At 47.7% G+C, this 17,541-nt stretch overlaps 1 protein-coding gene and 1 long non-coding RNA gene across 2 annotated transcripts in view; one reads left to right on the top strand and one right to left on the bottom strand.

The window, feature by feature from the left end:
• The window catches only part of SYCE3 (synaptonemal complex central element protein 3), a 161,056-nt gene that overhangs the window by 85,172 nt on the left and 58,343 nt on the right, over nucleotides 1-17,541 (bottom strand). The gene's annotated exons all lie outside the window — the stretch shown is intronic.
• LOC126929446 (uncharacterized) lies at nucleotides 182-14,127 on the top strand. The gene is made up of 2 exons (XR_007717182.1): nucleotides 182-1,199; nucleotides 13,828-14,127. It is a non-coding gene; the product is annotated as an uncharacterized LOC126929446 (long non-coding RNA).

Here is a 17,541-nt window from a genome sequence, read left to right as displayed (position 1 = left end):
CGGGCTTTTTCTTCACGACTAGCAAAAGCTTTGACACCCTTTCTCCTGCGTACGTGTGTCTGTGTGCGTGTGAGCTGTGGTGTGGGTGCGGGGGACTGTATGTGTGGGGTGTGTGTGTGTAGTGTTTGAGGTGGTGTGGGGGTGTGTGTGTGTGCTGTTTGAGGGGTGTGTGTTTGAGCTGTGTGTGGTATTTGAGGTCTGTGTGTGTGGTGTTTCAGGTGTGTGTGCATGTGTGTGTGGTTGAGGTGGTGTGTGGTGTTTGAGGTGTGTGTGGGGAGTGTGTGTGTTGAGTTATGTATGTGTGGTGTTTCAGGCGTGTGTGCGTGTGTGTGTGATTGAGGTGGTGTGTGCAGTGTTTGAGAGGTGTGTGTGTGTGGTTGAGGTGTGTGGTGTTTAAGGTGTGTGTGTTTGAGGTGTATGTGGTGTTTGAGGGATATGTGTGTGCATGTGGTTGAGGTGTGCGTGTGATGTTTGAGGTTTGTGTGTGGTGTTTGAGGTGTGTGTGATTGAGGTGTGTGTGGTGTTTGAGGGGTGTGTGGTGTTTGAGGTGTGTGTGGGCTGTGTGTGTGTGGGGTTGAGATGTGTGTGGTGTTTGAGGTTGTGTGGTTTTTGAGGTGTGTGTGGGGTGTGTGTGGTGTTTAAGGTTGTATGTGTGGTGTTTGAGGGGTGTGTGTGTTTGAGGTGTGTGTGTGGGGTGTGTGTGTGGTGTTTGAGGGGTGTGTGGTGTTTGAGGTGCGTATGTGTGTGGTGTTGGGGGGGTGTAAGTGGTGTTAGAGGTGTGGCATATGTGTGTTTGCGGTAGTCGAGGTGTGTGTGTGTGTCTGGTGTTTAAGGTAGGGTGTGTCTGTGGTTTGGGTGGTGGAGGCCATGGTATGGTGTGGAATGCGTGTCTGGGGTCCAGTCTGGCCTGTTGCAGGGTTATGTTGCTGGGGAAAAACTTATCTGAGGACAACATGATTGGGTCCTCGCTCCCTTGTTGGACAGCCTTGGACTTAACTTTTTTGATCTTGAAGGAAAACAAAATATGTCACCTCCAAATATATTTCCTTGACGTGGTTCAAACAGTTACTGGGAAGGACTGGAAATAGAAGAATAGCTGAAAAGCTGTCTTTTGTGGGGGAGATTTGCATTTGTGGAGAGAATCTACATTGATGCGGCCAGGCCTTCTCTGAGGCCCTCCCTTGCCTGATCTGGGAAGAGTAACAGAGTCTGACGCCTTTAAAGGGAACATTCACCATCTGTTCTCTCAGGGCTGCTACCTGTGAGGTTTATCTGTAGCACAAGGCCACCTTAGCTAGCCAGGCCTCCTCTCCTCTCCCTCCCATAACCGGTCTTGCCACTGTCACCTGATTTTCCACCATAAACTGTTTATGGCCATGCTTTGAGCCCCTGTTCTTTCTGTACCCTCAGGATGGTATGTAAGCTTCCGAACCCCATTGGGAAGTAGGGGTCATCACCCTGGTTCTCCCTGTGTGCGTGAATAAATCTGTATGCCTTTTCTCTTACTAACCTGGCTTTCGTCAGTTGATTTTCTGTGAACTTACAGTGCAGAGGGTTTTTGTCTAGGCTCCTACAGTTTTGGTGTAGTCGGTAGGATAATTAAAGCCACCCTCCTGGGATCCTCTGTCGAGGGAACCCAGGACCCGACAAGCTGGCAGAAAGAAGGGTAAGAAAGTCTTAGCAGCCAGGCTCCTGGCCTCTCTGTGGAATCTTGTCAAGCCGACGGTACAAATCACTGTTTACCTTGCTTTCCTCTTCAGAGTCTTAATGAGAGATACGTATTCATGTGATTAGTGTTGTATTCACACTGTTTGATTGCTTTTTCCCAGAAACAGTCGTTTTTCATTCTCGTCTTTCTGTGTCGTTCTGTCATAAAGAGGGGTATTGTGGGGAGGAAAAGCCCTGTAAGCCCCGGGTGGAGCTGCCCTGCGGGCTGGTCAGCTTTGCAGCTCTGATCAGATGCGTCTAGTCAGACAACTTTGCTGTGGGCCCCTGAGATGGAAACTGGATGAGATTTTCCTCTCTTTTTATGTCCTTGAAAGCTTGAGTTGTGACCAAGTGGGAGGGATACAGGGCAGGCAAGCCCCAAAGTGGAGGTTAGCCAGTGAGGGTTTTGGCTTTGCCCAGGAAAGAATTCAAAGGCAAGCCAGAGGTAGAAGAAAACAGCGTCATTGAACAGGTGGTGTGACAGCTCTGGGACTGCTCCTGCAGAGCAGGGCTACCCGTAGGCAGGAGGAGCAGCTCAGGGCAGTTTTGCAGTCACACTTATACGCACTTTTGATTGCATGCCGATTAAAGGATGGTTTATGCAGAAGTTTCTAGGGAAGGAGTAGTCATCATTGGGTCATTGCCATGGAAAGGGGTGGCAACTCCTGGGTGTTGCCATGGCAATGGTAAACTGACATGGCACAGTGGCGGGCGTATCTGACTGAAAGCTGCTTTTGCCCCAACCCTGTTTTAGCCAATCCTCAAACTGGTCAACTGTCTAAGTCCCGCCTCCTACCTCAGGGGCACTCTCTTGGCCTCTGCCAATCAGAGGTAGTGTCTCGCAGGTCACATTTTGTGGTCAGTCTGAAAACGGTTAGGAACCCCAGACATGTAAGATTTTAAGCAGCACCGTTTTTGTTCTGAATGTGTCAGGCTCTCAGTTTGTCTTAAGAAGTTCCTGCCAGACGAGGTGTCAGAGCCCTGGCACTGGGGAGTGGTGGTCGACTTGTGGGTTGGTGAAAAGAGTTTACGGACAATAGGTTTGAAAAAGGAAAGTTTGGCAGGGCATAGTGGCTCATGCTTGTACTCTCAGCACTTTGGGAGTCCAAGGCGGGTGGATCACCTGAGGTCAGGAGTCCGAGACTATCCTGGCTAACATGGAGAAACCCTGTCTCTACTGAAAGTATAAAAGTTAGCCAGGTATGGTGGTGCTTGCCTGTAATCCCAGCTACTTGGAAGGCTGAGGCAGGAGAATTGTTTGAACCCAAGAGGTGGAGGTTGCAGTAAGCTGAGACAGAGCAAGACTCTGTCTCAAAAAAAGAAAAAAGAAAGTTTACCGGGTGTGGTGGCTCACGCTTGTAATCCCAGCACTTTGGATGCGGAGGCAGGTGGATCACCTGAGGTCAGGAGTTCAAGACCAGCCTGGCCAGCATGACGAAACCCTGTCTCTACTAAAAATACAAAAAATTAGCCAGACATGGTGGTAGGAGCCTGTAATCCCAGCTATTTGGGAGGCTAAGGCAGGAGAATCGCTTGAACCTGGGAGATGGAGGTTGCGGTGAGCTGAGATCATACCATTGCACTCCAGCCTGGGCAACAAGAGTGAAACTCCATCTCAAAAAAAAAAAAAGAAAGAAAGAAAGTTTATTAGAATGCTGCAGAAGAGTGCAGTGGGGTGCCTCGGCCAGAGGACTGAGTACGCCTGGTGGATTTCTCGTTAAGGGCATTTATAGGCCTTAAAGTGGGGGCTTAACAATAATTGGGACCATATTAGCCATGTAGGTCATGATAAGTGATTACATTTATAGTAATTTTGGTGCCTTAATGTCAGCAAGGGTTGTACGATGAGTTTTGGCATGGCATTCTGGAGATGTATAGAAATTCTAGTTACTTATAAATTTTCTGGGGGAAAGAAATCTGGAACCAGATGCCTGCTTTAGGTAATAGGGAAGTTTAGTTACTTCTAATTTTCCCCAGATAAGGAGTTTTGCCTCGGAGGGCCTGTTTGATGTTTGATGGTCGCCAGGTGGTCCTTGCTGCCTTCTAAATTCCTCAGATAAGGAGTTTTTGTCTCTGGGGCCTGTTCAATCGTCACCAGGTGGTTTTTGCTCTCCTCAGGCCCATCCATAAGGGGCTTTTATTGTCCCAATCCTGTTGCCTGGTCAGTCCTCAGAAAGCCCAATCCCAACAGGACCTGCCCTGTGTCACAGGTTAATGGGTCTGTGACTGGCAGCCCCCGACAGATTTGTGTGTTACTGGGGGCACTGTATGTACAAACACCACCCCTCACTGTCTCTGGCAACGAGACTCTTTGCCTATTCCTGGGATTGAATTTTGGGGGCAGCATTGGCGCCTCCTCTTCTGTACCCTCTCGAAACCTGGAAAATAACCTTTTGGGCTTTCCATGAAGGGGCTTATTGGATTGAGTTGCTATTGGAATAAATACATCATTGGAAATTCTGATTGTCAATAACCAAAAGATGAATCCTTTAAATTAGAAAGATCCCTAAATTTAAACAAATATATTTTAGAGGTCTCTCATTCTAAACAATTGCCTTTTTTGTATTTGTGGGAAGATTAAAGGAAAGACACATAATAGTGTTGTGGCTACCCTTAGAAATCCTCTTCACAAAATTAAAGAGCGAAAATCGGACCTATAACAAGTTAAAATCCTTTGTGCGCGCAAACCATTGCTTTGGATCCCTGCGGGGTTCACAGTGAAGGCTGCTGCATCTGGGAAACTACTTAAAATTCTGTACTTTCACTGCTATGGCCTGGGTTCAATTCCCAGTAGAGGAACCATTTCCTTTTGGTTTGATATTTGTGTGATTTTTAACTTTTTTTTTTTTTTTTGAGACGGAGTCTTGCTCTGTCGCCCAGGCTGGAGTGCAGTGGTGCGATCTTGACTCACTGCAACCGCTGCCTCCTGGGTTTGAGCAATTCTCCTGCCTTAGCCTCCGGAGTACCTGGGATTACAGGCGCATGCCATCATGCCCGCTGATTTTTTTTTTTTTTTTGTATTTTTATTAGAGATGGGGTTTCACCATGTTGGCCAGGCTGGTCTCGAGCTCCTGACCTTGTGATCTGCCCACCTTGGGCTCCCGGAGTGCTGGGATTACCGGCATGAGCCACCGCATCCCTCCGGCCCTGACTTTTGACTTTCTGGGGAACTCATTTGTTGTTGATCCTTCCCCCTCCACGGGCAGCTTTTCATTTCCTTTCTTTGAGCTGTCTTTGGGGTGGCTCTGGATGTTGGAAGGACTGCTTTGCACCTCTTCGGAGATGCCTTGTGTGTCCTTGGTTAAAGCCATAACTTTGGTTAAGGCTTATTGGTTTTGGTGAGTCACTTGGGAGGTACCTTTGGTTTAAAAAAAAAAAAAAAAGGCTCAACGCCATGGCTATCAGCTGTTTGTCTCAGCTAAAATCTGATAATAAGATATTCGAAAGGATTTTTAAAAAGAGCTCTGTGGTCAGAAGTTGGCTTAATTAAAAACAGATGAGCTGATCTTCAAGCCATGTATCTATAGGCCTTTCTGCTTTTGGACGCTGTTTCTGGAATTTTTTTTCAGTTGACTGAAACTCCTTTAAATTGTATGTGTGGTCCTTCTGTTTGGTTCCTTCCTTGTTGGTATAATGTTGATGAGAAAAATGTAAACTTGTATTGGCCTAATTTTAAGGCTCCTCTAAGAATTGTAGTCCCATTTACTTCTACCCTCCATAATCCTCCATCCCATCTTTGGTACCTAATGAAGGGATCTACAAGGGACTTCTAATGACTTTGAGACCCCTTGAGGAACACAAAGAAAGGGCCACGCACCCCCTTTTTGTCTTCCTTGTGGGGCCTGAAGAGTCGTGGGTAGCTTCCTCTCGGGTCTGAAGCTCTGCTGTCTTTGGCACTGTGTTACTGGATCTCTGGCTTTGGGGGTACCAGAGATTACGTTGCGCTGTGAGGCAGTGCTTAACCTTAGTGTGTGTGATGGCTGGCAGGTCACTGGCAAGGGCTGCCTCACATGTTGGAGGTGGCTGACAGCAGTTGTTGTGAATGGTTGTTCCTGCAGAGGCCGCTTGTTTCTCTGCATGTTTAGACACGAAAGGCACAATCTGAACACTTGGAGGCTATGGAAGCACTTGGCATCAAGGGCTGAGACTCCTTGGGCTGATTGCTGTGGGCCTGCCACGGCCTCGAGGGAATGTCTACATAGTGAGGTACACTGTGGAACGTGGCGTGGCTTTGTCTCATGCATTTCTCTTTTTAGAGGGAACCCAGCATTCAGTGTAAATGTGGGATCCTTGATTTTAAGAGATCTAGATGCTCTGCCTTCCAGCTGTACCTGTTTTTCACGTGTTTAAGTATTCGGTCCTCCAAACTGCAAATGCTTTTTTGGCCATGTTCATTAACGAGCTCTGTCCTGAGCCCAGTGGTCTCGTTCGAAAATGGAGAATAAATTAATAGCCACATATTTAAATAGCATTGTTGTTCTTATAAAATCCTGTGAATTCCTATGACTTTTTGTTACCTTGGCATCCATTTTATTTTATTTTATTTTATTTTATTTTTTTTTGAGATGGAGTCTCGCTCTGTCACCTGGGCTGGAGTGCAGTGGCCGGATCTCAGCTCACTGCAAGCTCCGCCTCCCGGGTTCACGCCATTCTCCTGCCTCAGCCTCCCGAGTAGCTGGGACTACAGGCGCCCGCCACCTCGCCCGGCTAGCTTTTTGTATTTTTTAGTAGAGAAGGGGTTTCACCGTGTTAGCCAGGATGGTCTCGATCTCCTGACCTTGTGATCCGCCCGTCTCAGCCTCCCAAAGTGCTGGGATTACAGGCTTGAGCCACCGCGCCCAGCTTTGGCATCCATTTTAAATCTTCCTTTAACATACTAAATCAAAGCTTGAATTTTCTCCCTGTGGAATTGTTTGAACCAAGGAGGCAGAGTTGCAGTGAGTTAAGATTGTGCCACTGCACTCCCACCTGGGTGACAGAGCAAGACTCCGTCTCGGAAAAAATAAGTAAATAAAAATAATTTTTTTTTTTCTCTGTGCTTCAAGATGTAAATTTGTTACCTTGTTTTCTCTAAACCTTGGTAAGGGCTTCGGCCATGTGAGATAGATAAATTTTAAGTTGTTCCATTTACAGAGGCACAATTTAATCTAACCCTTTTTTTTTTTGAGACGGAGTCTTGCTCTGTCGCCCAGGCTGGAGTGCAGTGGCTGGATCTCAGCTCACTGCAAGCTCCGCCTCCCGGGTCTACGCCATTCTCCTGCCTCAGCCTCCCGAGTAGCTGGGACTACAGGCGCCCGCCACCTCACCCGGCCAGTTTTTTGTATTTTTTTGGTAGAGACAGGGTTTCACCATGTTAACCAGGCTGGTCTCGATCTCCTGACCTCATGATCCGCCCGTCTCGGCCTCCCAAAGTGCTGGGATTACAGGCTTGAGCCACCGCGCCTGGCCATTTAACTGTCCTTTTAAACTAGTGATTTTTACCCGATTCATGGCTAAAATGTTAAAACCAAAGCTATAAAATCTTGATTTGTGTCTATTTTTATGTGTATATGTGTACATGCCTGTTTGTATATTATATACATGGTACCAAATTGACTTATAAATAAATAAGTGCTCATGAATTACATAACTAAACCCAAATGCTTTTCTAGTTCATGTGACTTTAGTAATCTTTGGTAAATAAACCTAGTTTTTAAATTGTTGCTGCCAGGCGCAGTGGCTCACGCCTGTCATCCCAGCACTTTGGGAGGCCGAGGTGGGCAAATCACGAGGTCAAGAGATCGAGACCATCCTGGCCAACATGGTGAAACCCCGTCTCTACTAAAAATACAAAATTAGCCAGGTGTGGTGGCATGTGCCTGTAGTCCCAGCAACTCGGGAGGCTGAGGCAGGAGAATCACTTGAACCCGGGAGGCGGAGGTTGCAGTGAGCCAAGATTGCACCACTGCACTCCAGCCTGGGCGACAGAGTGAGACTCCATCTCAAAAAAAAAAAAAATTGTTGCTAAAATTAGAATATCTTCAAAGTCGTCAGTCTTAAATATAATTGAGGCATCTTTGCCTGGGCCAATTGGTCAGACAGGTTTAGACAGGTTTAGACAGTCTCTGTTAGATGCTCTAAGGTCATAAAATTTGCTTCTGTCGTATTTTTGATACTTGCTTAATTTGTCTGTGAACTTATGTCTTTGGCTTTGAGCCTTTACATTCTGGGGTCAAGACAAGTGGACATGATGTGGCCTGGAGACATCTGTGTGTCTGCAGTGCCTGAGCCCCGTCCTCCCTGACCCAGCTGTGCCCCCGGCCATGCTGCATGTCTGCAGTGCCTGAGCCCCGTCCTCCCTGGCCCAGCTGTGCCCCCCGGCCATGCTGGGAGGGGTTGAGTCCTCCAGGCATTGTCTTTGTATTAGCCCATTCTCACACTGCTAATAAAGACATACTGAGACTGGGTAATTTGTAAAGGAAAGAGGTTTAATTGACTCACAGTTCAGCGTGGCTGAGAAGCCTTAGGAAACTTACAATCATGGTGGAAGAGGAAGCAAACACATTCTTCACATGCGGTCAGGAAAGAGACGTGCAGAATGAAGAGGGGAAAAGGCCCTCATGACACCATCAGACCTCGTGAGAACTCACTATCACAGGAACAACATGGGGGAACTGCCTCCATCATCTAATCACCTCCCACGGGGTCCCTCCCACAACACCTGGGGATTATGGGAACCACAATTCAAGATGAGATTTGGGTGGGGACACAGCCAAACCATATCGGTCTTTAAAGCTCTGTCCTTTGTCCTGGGCTCTGCATCTTTAATAACAATTAACATTGCTTACCTCCTATGTTTTTCACTGAAAATTAGGCTTCCTAAGAGTTAACATTGTAATTAATATATGTGTTTAAAACTACTACATATAAGAGAAACACTTCTATATGCAAAGTTTATAAGGAAAGTAGGATGTGTTTTTGGTAAGGAAGGTTATAAAGAAGACATGAGAATGAGGCTTTTGTTAAAGGAAAAGTAATTTTTGTCTAGTTTTGATGTTTTTAAAGGTTGTTTTAAATTGAAGGAATAAAAAGAGTGATAGATAAAACTGAATATATATAGAAAGTTTGAGAAACAAAGAATGGAACAAATTTTAAGAGGTTATTAAAGGTTTATGGAAATCTTATATGGCCAAAGCTGATTGAGATTGAATGGATCTGTTTATAAGTTTTTATTCAAATTAGCTTTAGTATTAATATGCTAATGTAAAGATAGAATTTGTTTTTCATTTTTGAATAAGATTTTCATATAGTATTAATAAGAGATAGTAAAAGATTTTTGTTTACCTTTTGAGTAAACTGCAAAAAAAGGAGGAGTAGGTTGGGTGCGGTGGTTCATGCCTGTAATCCCAGCAATTTGGGAGGCCGAGGTGGGTGGATCACCTGAGATCAGGAGTTTGAGACTAGCCTGGCCAACATGGTGAAACCCCATCTCTACTAAAAATGCAAAACATTAGCCGGGCACGGTGATGGGCACCTGTAATTCCAGCTACTCAGGAGGCTGAGGCAGGAGAATCACTTGAACCCAGGAGGCGGAGGTTGCAGTGAGCTGACATCACGCCACTGCACTCTAGCCTGGGGAACAGAGTGAGACTCCATCTCACACAAAAAAAGGGAGGAGTGGAGAGTTTGCCTCATGCTGTCTTTATTTCTTTATTTATTTATTTATTTATTATTTTGGAGACAGGATCTTGCTGTGTCACCCAGGCTGGTCTCGAACTCCTGAGCTCAAGCAGTCCTCCTGCCTTGGTCTCCCAAAGTGCAGAGATTACAGGTGTAAGCCACCGCACCTGGCCCAAACTTATAATTATTATGTTAAATTGTTGTATGTCACACAAAAACAAATCTCCTTGTGAATTGCGTCTTTAACCATCATTAGTCTAAGTCATCTGTCACCCACAGTCAATTATTGTTTTATTTTCATTCTTTTAAAAAAGCAGCTTAGAATTAGCTACAGTTCAAGACTTGCTTCTTCCTCAAGGAAACTCATGTAAAGTACCCTGACAAGTACTTTTGAATACAGGTTTCTGATAATTTTGGAGATCATACCATTGGACTAGGTAAAAAACTTTCCTGGACTCTAATAATAATAATAAAAAAAACCACAAACACTGATGGGTTCATAAAGATTGATAACTGAACATCAAGAGGAACAAGAGTTAATTACATGGACAGAACTGGCAGAGCACTGAAATAATTTTTTTATGACTTTGTTGGGGTTTTTTTTGTTTTGTTTTTTTGTTTTTTTTTTGAGACGGAGTCTCGCTCTGTTGCGCAGGCTGGAGTGCAGTGGCCGGATCTCAGCTCACTGCAAGCTCCGCCTCCCGGGTTCACGCCATTCTCCTGCCTCAGCCTCCCGAGTAGCTGGGACTACAGGCACCCGCCACCTCGCCCGGCTAGTTTTTTTGTACTTTTTAGTAGAGACGGGGTTTCACCGTGTTCGCCAGGATGGTCTCGATCTCCTGACCTCGTGATCCGCCCATCTCGGCCTCCCAAAGTGCTGGGATTACAGGCTTGAGCCACCGCGCCCGGCCTTTGTTGGTTTTTGTGTGTGTGTGTGTATGTGGTTTTTTTTTTTTTTTTGAGACGGAGTCTCACTCTGTTACCCAGGCTGGAGTGCAGTGGCGTGATCTTGGCTCACTGCAACCTGCACTTCCCAGGTTCAAGCAATTCTCCTGTCTCAGTCTCCCAAGTAGCTGGGACTACAGGTGCCCACCACCACGCCCGGCTAATTTTTGTATTTTTAGTAGAGACAGGGGTTCACTATGTTGGTCAGGCTGATCTCGAACTCCTGACCTCATGATCCGCCCACCTGGGCCTCCCGAAGTGCTGGGATTACAGGCGTGAGCCACCGTGCCTGGCCTGTTGATTCTATTTATGTTTTGCTTTCCAGATTCAAGAAAACATTTTTTTCTCTTAAGCTGTTATAGCTTATAGCAATTGGGTAAAGTATACTTTTGTGAGCAAAACGGAAATATTTACCTTTCTCTTTACCTGATTTCTCTAAATTCAGGAACTATTTGTGAGTTTTTCTATTTTGTGGCAATATAGTTATTTTCATAAGTTCAAAAAGAATCTGTTTTCTGGCTGGATGTGGGGGTTCATGCCTGTAATACTAGCACTTTGGGAGGCTGAGGTGGGAGTATTGCTTGAGCATGGGAGTTCAAGACCAGCCTGGGCAACATAGTGAGACCACATCTATATATATATATATATATATATATTTTTTTTTTTTTTTTTTTTTTTTTTTGAGACAGAGTCTCGCTCTGTCGCCCAGCCCAGGCTGGAGTGCAGTGGCCGGATCTCAGCTCACTGCAAGCTCCGCCTCCCGGGTTCACGCCATTCTCCTGCCTCAGCCTCCCGAGTAGCTGGGACTACAGGCGCCCACAACCGCGCCCGGCTAATTTTTTGTAATTTTTAGTAGAGACGGGGTTTCACCGTGGTCTCGATCTCCTGACCTTGTGATCCGCCCGCCTCGGCCTCCCCAAGTGCTGGGATTACAGGCGTGAGCCACCGCGCCCGGCCCACATCTATATTTTTTAAAATTTAAAAAAAAAAAATCCATGTTCTTCTTTAACAGGACACAATTGGAGACACTGGTTATTTTACAAATGCTTTGACTGGATATAACTAGACTGCTTTGAAGAACTGAGGTTGATTTATAGAGCCAATAAAAAGCCCCTTGGAAAGATTGGCCTGGTATCTTGTATACACGGTTCCCTTACAAGGTTCCTGCCCTTGCAGTAAGTAAAAAAATGTCACTTTATGATAGGCCCAGGAACCACAAGATATGCTGGAACCTGAAAGAGGAATTCACCCAGTTCGTACTGGTATTACAGGGATAGTCTGATGGCAAATATTTGGGTTGCCTTCCTAGACTCAAGATGCTTTTTTTTTTTGAGATGGGGTCTTGCTCTGTCGCCCAGGCTGAAATGTAGGGGCACGATCTCAGCTCTCTGCAAGCTCTGTCTCCCGGGTTCGCACCTTTCTCCTGCCTCAGCCTCCTGAGTAGCTGGAACTACAGGCGCCTGCCACCACACCTTGCTAATTTTTTTTGTATTTTTAATAGAGACGGGGTTTCACCATGTTAGCCAGGATGGTCTTGATCTCCTGACCTCATGATCCTCCCGCCTCGGCCTCCCAAAGTGCTGGGATTACAGGTATGAGCCACCGCGCCCGGCCTCAAGATGCTTTTAAAAGTCTAATCTGAGATGCCTTATGAAAAAGTTCTGGCAAAGCCAACTTTAAAAGAGCTTGAATGGCCAGTCACTATTATTACTGTACTTTATGCAAATAATCAGGCCAATTCTAATAAGACTAAAACTTATTTTGCAAATCCGTTGTTCTTACTGTGATTTGTCTTTTGTAGAAAAGGGGGCTGGAGAGAGAAAAAATGTGTTTTAGAAGAAACTATAGTACCCTTGTTGTTAGATTCCGGACTGACTGTTGCTTTTGAGTTGTTACCATTTGCCTATAGTTTAAACTGAACCCTGCATTCTTTCCTTTCTCCAAGTCTCTAAACTAATGCTTTCAAGTTTTTTCCCCATTTTTCTGATTTAAAATCACTGGAAATTAAAATGGCTTTTCTTGAAGCCCTGCAATTGAAGCTAAATGACTTATAAACTTCAGGGGAAATCATCACAGCAACTTATATATAAACAGCCTCTGTGCCTGTCGATATATGATATATGGAGTACTCAGAGAGTTCACCTGAACACTCAGAACTACAATCCACAAAAACCTGTCAAATTGCCATTGTGATCTGAAGATGCTCCAGACGCTTCAGATTGAGGAGAGCTAGAAAAGCTAGTCTATGGATGACGCCAGACGTTCACCTTTTTTTTCTTCTGTTTCCATAGAATTGTTTCTTGTTAAAGATCTGTTTGTGCGAATTATGTACGAGGTCCCAGCCCATCTGCAATGCCACTTCTTGGAATAGGATACAGCTGTTTAGCTGAACTGATCTAGTCGCAGGACTAAGAGACTGAGTCAAGAAAATATGACGTGATACATATATATTTTTTAGAGACAGGGTCTTACTCAGTCACCCAGAAAGTGGTGCGATCACAGCCCTCTGCAGCCTTGACTTCCCAGGCTGAGGTCATCCTGCTGCATCAGCCTCCCAGGCACAAACTACCCTGCCTGATTTTTTATTTTTTGTAGCAGTGGGGTCTCCCTGTGTTGCCCAGGCTGGTCTGAACACCTGGGCTCAAGTGATCCTCCTGCCTCAGCTTCCCAAAGTGCTGAGATTACAGCCATGAGCCACTGTGCCCTGCTGGGATGACATTTAAATTTGTCCTTTTCTGCTTATCCCAATTTCTTTTTCCCTGCCTTTGCCTATCTCTTATCTAACAACCTCTAACTCAAATCTCTTCAAAGTTATCAATTTTCTTTTTATATGGGCAACTTTCTGAAAGTCTCAAAGTGGGGACAGAAGGAAACCAAAATATTTCGCCCCAAAATGTATTTCCATGGCTGGGCATGGTGGCTCACACCTGTAATCCCAGCACTTCATGAGGCCAAGGTGGGCGGATCACCTGAGGTCAGGAGTTTGAGACCAGCCTGGCCAACATGGCAAGACCCCACCTCTACTAAAAATACAAAATTTAGCTGGGCATGGTGGTGCATGCCTGTAATCCCAGCCACTTGGGAGGCTGAGGCAGGAGAATCGCTTGAACCCAGGAGGCGGAGGTTGCAGTGAGCTGAGATTGTGCCACTGCACTCCAGCCTGGGTGACAGAGTGAGACTCTGCCTCAAAACAAACAAACAAACAACAACAAAAATATTTCCTAGGGCCGGGCGCGGTGGCTCACGCCTGTAATCCCAACACTTTGGGAGGCCGAGGTGGGTGGATCACAAGGTCAGGAGATCGAGACCATCCTGGCTAACACGGTGAAACCCCGTCTCTACCAAAAAAAAAAAAATATATATATATATATATTTTTTTCCTTGACATGGTTCAAGACAGTTACAGAAGAATAGCCGAAAAGCTGTCTTTTGTGGGGGAGATTTGCATTTGTGGAGAGAATCTGCATTGATGCGGCCAGGCCTTCTCTGAGGCCCTCCCTTGCCTGATCTGGGAAGAGTAACAGAGTCTGACGCCTTTAAAGGGAACATTCACCATCTGTTCTCTCAGGGCTGCTACCTGTGAGGTTTATCTGTAGCACAAGGCCACCTTAGCTAGCCAGGCCTCCTCTCCTCTGCCTCCCATAACCGGTCTTGCCACTGTCACCTGATTTTCCACCATAAACTGTTTATGGCCATGCTTTGAGCCCCTGTTCTTTCTGTACCCTCAGGATGGTATGTAAGCTTCCGAACCCCATTGGGAGGTAGGGGTCATCACCCTGGTTCTCCCTGTGTGCGTGAATAAATCTGTATGCCTTTTCTCTTACTAACCTGGCTTTTGTCAGTTGATTTTCTGGGAATCTCCAGAGGGCAGAGGGCAAGTTTTCCCTTGGCCTCTACAGTCTCCAGTTTGTTTAACGGTCAAATGGAAATGACAAACGCGTATCTGAATGTTGACCTAGAAGAAAGAAGCTGAGGCAAAATTAACATAAGCAGAGGGTTTATTTGGGCCAAGCTTGAGGATTGCAACCTGGGAGCAGAGATTCAAGTTGCCCTGAATATACACCCTGATTGGCAACAGTTACAGTTGTTTTTCAAAGGAAAAGAGGTGGCTGGGTGCGGTGGCTCATGCCTGTAATCCCAGCACTTTGGGAGGCCAAATCAGACTTGAGGTCAGGAGTTTGAGACCAGCTGGGCCAACATGGCGAAACCCTGTCTCTACTAAAAATACAAAAATTAGCCAGGCGAGGTGGCGGGTGCCTGTAATCTCAGCTACTTGGGAGGTTGAGGCAGGAGAATTGCTTGAATCTGGGAAGTGGAGGTTGCAGTGAGCCGAGAGTGTACCACTGCACTCCAGCCTGGGTACCAGAGCGAGACTGTCTCAAAAACAAAAACAAAAACAAAACAAAACAGATAACACTGGCTGTACATTGTTCTTTCCTTTTGAGACATAGTCTCGCTCTGTTGCCCAGGCTGGCGTGCTCACTGTACCCTCTGCCTCCTGGGCTCAAGTGATTCCTGTGCCTCAGCCTCCTGAGTAGCTGGGATTTACAGGTGTGAGCCATCACACCCGGCCTACATTGTTCTGTGTGTCACAAATTCCAAGAACATGAAGATAATGGTGAGGCAGCTGGTCTGGAACAAAGCGTCCTGAAACAATTGTCCCCAGCCGTTTTTGCGGAAGTGCGGGATGACTGAGGCCCCACACTCATATCTCTTGGCCGCACACCCCGCCTAGTTCAGACTCTGCTCTGATCTACCTCTTTTCTCATCAGTGTACGAGAGAGCTGCACAGGGGGCTTCGGTGGGGATTTCATTCTGTGTGGCTGAGGGCCCCGAGGTTGTGGTAGTAATTGGGCCCTGCCAGGGTGTACCTACCTCTCCATAGCCCCTGCCCTGCACAGTTTCCACTGCAGGTCTCCCCGGGACAGCCCCTCAGGGTGGCTCCTCCTAGGGTGGTTCCCGGGGGCAGCGCCTTGACGCTGGGTTCCCCCACAAGCTCAGATTGCCCCTCGGGACACCTGACCTCAGGAGGAGCAGGACCTGGTCTCCTGATGGGGAGCGCTTTCCCTGGTCACTGCCCCTGCAGCCAGTGGGAAGGTGGACAGAGCTCTGCAAGAGCCTCTGGGGACCAGGGTGAGGGTTCGGGACTCGACTTCCGCGGAGGCCCAGCCGTGTGTGGGGAGCTGGCATTTTCCAGCTCCAAGACAAGCTGCCATGTGGGAGCAAAGTTGGAAAGGACTCCCGGAGACGGGGTGGGAAGGGGCTGGGCTTGAGGCTGCTGCTGACCTTGTGGGGTGCAGGCGGGGCCGGTCTCTGCCAGCGAGCCCCTTGATGTTCCTTTCCAGCGCGGTTTCTGCGCCTGTGCGTGGCGGGGCTGGGGGCGGGGGTGCGCTGCCGGCGCGTCCATCTGGAGCCAGAACAGAAAGCTGCTCGGTGGCCCAGAAATCTTTGAACCTGTAATTGGAGCTATCACAGCTGGTCGGCGCTGTGAATTGGAGTTTAAAAGGAAACCATCAAAGGCCCTTTCTTCTCTTTCAACTGGAAGCTGGGAACTACCCCAGGACGGCTGCTTAGGGTTGTAGTGTTACGCAAAAGGTGGCACCTTCCCCCCGGGCTCTGGAGGCCGCTCAGGTGTGTGCCCACGTGACAGCTGCCTCGGCCCAGCCCTGACCTCCCGGCCTGGAGGAGGGGATGCGTGTGCTGCCAGCTATGTTTGTTCAAAGCCAAGCTCTGCAGGCCATCCTGCCTTTTGGAGATGTGAGCTCTTTTCCTGCATTGACAGAGCCCCAATTGGAGGCAGCCTGCTGGGGTTCGGGAAGTGGCTCTGGACGCCTGGGGCATTGCTAATTTGGGACTAACGCCCACAGTCAGGAGAGGGCCTTGAAATGAGGGGCGTGGGTCTTGTCGTTCTGCACCTTGGACAAGGGATGGAAGAAGCCTCGGCGTGGAGTGTAGGGAGTCGCGCTGCCTCAGCGGGAACACGAGGCCCAAGTGGAGGGATTCTGCAGCAGTTCATGAGACGTGGGGATCCACCTTAGGCCCCCTGGGTAGTCTTCTCCTTCCCCACCCTTGTGGGCCTGCTCCCTCCTCATCCCTTCAGTAACCACCTTGAGGCCCTGTGGTTGGTCCCACCTCTGAAAGGGCTCTGCTGGTCCCAGCTGGGCAGATACATGACCTGGCCAAGGGGGCGGCAGGCACCGACTGGGAGGTTCTTGTGGAACCCACTGGAGGGAGAGGAAGGCAGGAGTTTCCCAGAAAGGGGGGCGCAGCCTTTTTTTTTGTGTTTTTTTTTTTGAGACGGAGTCTCACTCTGTTGACCAGACTGGAGTGCAGGGCCCAATCTCGGCTCAGGACAAGCTCCAGGTTCACTCCTCAGCCTCCTGAGTAGCTGGGACTACAGGCGCCCGCCACCACGCCCAGCTAATTTTTTTGTTTGTATTTTAGTAGAGACAGGGTTTCACCGTGTTAGCTAGGATGGTCTCGATCTCCTGACCTCGTGATCCGCCCGCCTGGGCCTCCCAAAGTGCTGGGATTACAGGCGTGAGCTACCGCACCCGGCTTGGGGGCACAGTCTTAAGCGGATGAGAGAGGCATCCATTGCCCACAAGAACCATGGCAGGTGTGAGGTGGCTGCTGTGTGGCACTGAAAGCTCCTGTGCTTGGGCAGACGGCAGCTCCTGAACCTTCTCCCAAGCCCATCTGTGCACTTCCTTGTAAAATCCAGTTTTAGCAAGGACCTGCCACCCTCAATACCTGATCACTCTTTATGTAACCACCCAGTGGGTTCACTTTGCCCACTGCCTGCACAGAGCCGATTTATCAAGACAGGGGAACTGCAATAGAGAAAGAGTAATTCACGCAGAGCCGGCCTTATGAGAGACCAGAGTTTTATTATTACTCAAATCAGTCTCCCTGAGCATTCGGGGAGCAGAGTTTTGGAGGATACTTTGGTGAGTGGCGGAAGGCCAGTGAGTTGAGAATGCCGATTGGTTGGGTCGGAGATGAAATCATGGGAAGTTGAAGTTGTCTTCTTGTGCTGAGTCAGTTCCTGGGTGGGGGCCACAAATGAGATGAGCCAGTTTATGGACCTGGGTGGGGCTGGCTGATCCATCACGTGCAGGGCCTGCAAAATATCTCAAGCACTGATCTTAGGAGCAGTTTAGGGAGGGTCAGAATCTTGTAGCCTCCAGCTGCACGACTCCTGAACCGTAATCTCTCTCCTGGCTAATC

The sequence above is a fragment of the Macaca thibetana genome, chromosome 10 (genome assembly GCF_024542745.1).
Source record: "Macaca thibetana thibetana isolate TM-01 chromosome 10, ASM2454274v1, whole genome shotgun sequence".
Taxonomy (NCBI): domain Eukaryota; kingdom Metazoa; phylum Chordata; class Mammalia; order Primates; family Cercopithecidae; genus Macaca; species Macaca thibetana.
The sequence above is the reverse complement of the archived record's forward strand: the minus strand, read 5'-3'. Positions and strand labels throughout refer to the sequence as shown.